The following is a 2,295-nucleotide window of genomic DNA, read 5'->3' as shown; positions in this document are numbered from 1 at the left end:
CGGAAGCTAACGCTAATGTGCTATACCAACATGATATTTAGCGGAAGCTAACGCTAAGCTAATGTGCTATACCAACATGATATTTAGCGGAAGCTCTGCTTAATAAGCTGTGTTTTTCTCCCTCTCTCCCCTGTCTCTCTCTCTCCCTCTCTCTCCCTCCCTCACTCTCTCTCTTTCCCTCTCTCTTGCTCACTGAAGGATGTAGAAACATGGAGATTCTGTCGTTCCCTCTCTTCCATGTCAGAAGCATTTTGCCGGGTGATTAATTGCCGCAGCGAGCGTTCGAGCCCCGCGGTCGCCCCACGGGCATCGCCACGATCCGTGCACCTGCCACTCGAATCCGCTGACCCCCCACCACACACACACACACACACACGCACACACACACACACACACACACACACACACACACACACACACACACACACACACACACACATCCTCTGAAAAATGTCTGATACTGACTGGATGCGCGAAGTTGGAGTAAATCTCTGAAATTCCTCCTGACTGAGTCTGATGAGGTTAGTGGAGTAATTATTAGCAGTCAGTATGTTACTGGCAGCAGTGAGTTCCTGTAAAGACTAACGAGGATCCAGAACCGAACCGGATCTTGAAGTACGACGGCGTGTTAGGGCCACGCTAAGAAATAAAAAATAAATAAATTATGAGAATAAAGTCATAAACTTACAGCAGTAACATCATAAAATTATGCAACTAGTCGTATTATTACAAGAATAAACTTGTACGGGGATAAAGTACGACTTTATTTCTTAAATATTAACGCCTCAAAATACTACAGCTTTATTCTCACGGTATGACTTCTTGTAGGACTTTGTTGCCTTATTCTGACATTCTCAAAACTTTATTCTCGTAAAAAAAAAGTTTTTTTCTAGAGATTAATCTCAGAATTTCTGAGTTTTATTTTTTGCACTTTTTTTTTTCCTTTGAATCGAGGAATTTACTCTTTTCTGCACACGACAGGAAGAACTTTTTTTTTCCGTGGCATTTGTTTTTGTGTGTGTTTTGCAGTTTGCATCATTCATACACTTTTGCACTTATGTGCCTCCGTATTTACTTCTTGACTGAAGCTCTGAACTTCCTGTTCCTGTTGGACGATTAACGGGAAAATCTGTGAAGATTCGAACTTCTTCTTCTTCTTCTCCAACAGGAAACGTCACTGAGAGATTTCAAAATAAAAGCACCAAGATGGCTCAGCATGCCAGCCTGTGGCTTGAAGCTCGTCCGGTTCATCTTCTGTTCCCTCCACGATGGATTTTTGGACACGCTTGAGCTTCTTCCTGCTCTCTCTGGGGTCAAAGGTCAGGTTTGAGCTTTAGATATGCTAATTAGCTGAACCTGGTCCAGATGTTGATCGTCTCCCGTCAGACTGATCGCTGACTGATATCGATCATTTCTTCTTTCAGCTTCTCCTCCGCCGTCATAAACGCCGCACGTTTCAGTTCATGTCCAGCTGATGTGTTTCAGGCCGTCCGTTCGTTCGTTCGTTGGCACACGTGTTCGGCGCCGGGGGTGAGTCGCAAACAGGAAGTAGAGCTCAGGCCCTGGTTCTGATTGGCCGGGCCACTTGCGTCATCCAGGGCGAACTCGTTTGTTCTCCGTCATTTGGCGTCCAGGCTTTAGCGGCAGCCAGAGGGAAGGGAAGGGAAACGGCACCATTTGGTGTTTATGTAAATGTGCGTGGGGGTGGGGGGGAACAAACAAAATGGCTGCCTGCCAGAAGCTGTCGGTAAACAAAGCTGGTTCAAACGGCGGGGCTGTTAAGGTGGAGCGACGGGATGGAGCTGGAGGTGCAGGCAGCGCCGGTGGAGCTGAAACACCTTAACCCCCCCCCCAGATACCCCGGCCCTGTTTGAGGGGTGGGAGGGCTGTCGCCGTGGCAACTTACCATCCAATAATCATTCACGGCAGAAGATCTGACCTAGATTAGCTGCAGGTTCTCACTGAAGGTCCACTTAAAGCCAAAACCTGCGGAGAGTCGGGCATTTAGCAGGAAACAGTGGCGACCCTAAGAGGGGAGCCAGGGGGGGCCGGGGCCCGCCTGGAAAAATGACTTTTTTTTTTTTTGTTTGTTTGTTTTACCCCCCTCCTGTCATGCTAAAAGGTTTGACTGGCCTGGTTTGGTACCTTTAATGAGATTTTATTTGGGTTCCTCTGGCAGCTGATCAGGATCATCAGGTGGATTTTCCAACTGCAACTGAAGTCCATCTGTTAAAGGGGCAGTACTCGGTTAAATCGACTTTTATGAGCTTTACAGGATGTTATCATTTTATTCCC

The 2,295-nt window shown here is 47.0% G+C and overlaps 1 long non-coding RNA gene across 2 annotated transcripts in view; it reads left to right on the top strand.

The window, feature by feature from the left end:
- Positions 1-912, top strand: part of LOC108165956 (uncharacterized) — a 6,906-nt gene extending 5,994 nt beyond the window's left edge. For both annotated transcript variants that reach the window (XR_001776276.1, XR_001776275.1), the window contains exon 4: positions 199-912. This is a non-coding gene — a long non-coding RNA (uncharacterized LOC108165956). The remainder of the gene's footprint in view (positions 1-198) is intronic.
- The last annotated feature ends 1,383 nt before the right edge of the window (positions 913-2,295 follow it).

The sequence above is a fragment of the Poecilia reticulata genome, unplaced genomic scaffold, assembly GCF_000633615.1.
Source record: "Poecilia reticulata strain Guanapo unplaced genomic scaffold, Guppy_female_1.0+MT scaffold_239, whole genome shotgun sequence".
Classification (NCBI taxonomy): Eukaryota; Metazoa; Chordata; class Actinopteri; order Cyprinodontiformes; family Poeciliidae; genus Poecilia; species Poecilia reticulata.
Note: the sequence above shows the minus strand (reverse complement) of the source record. Positions and strands in the feature narration are given on the sequence as shown.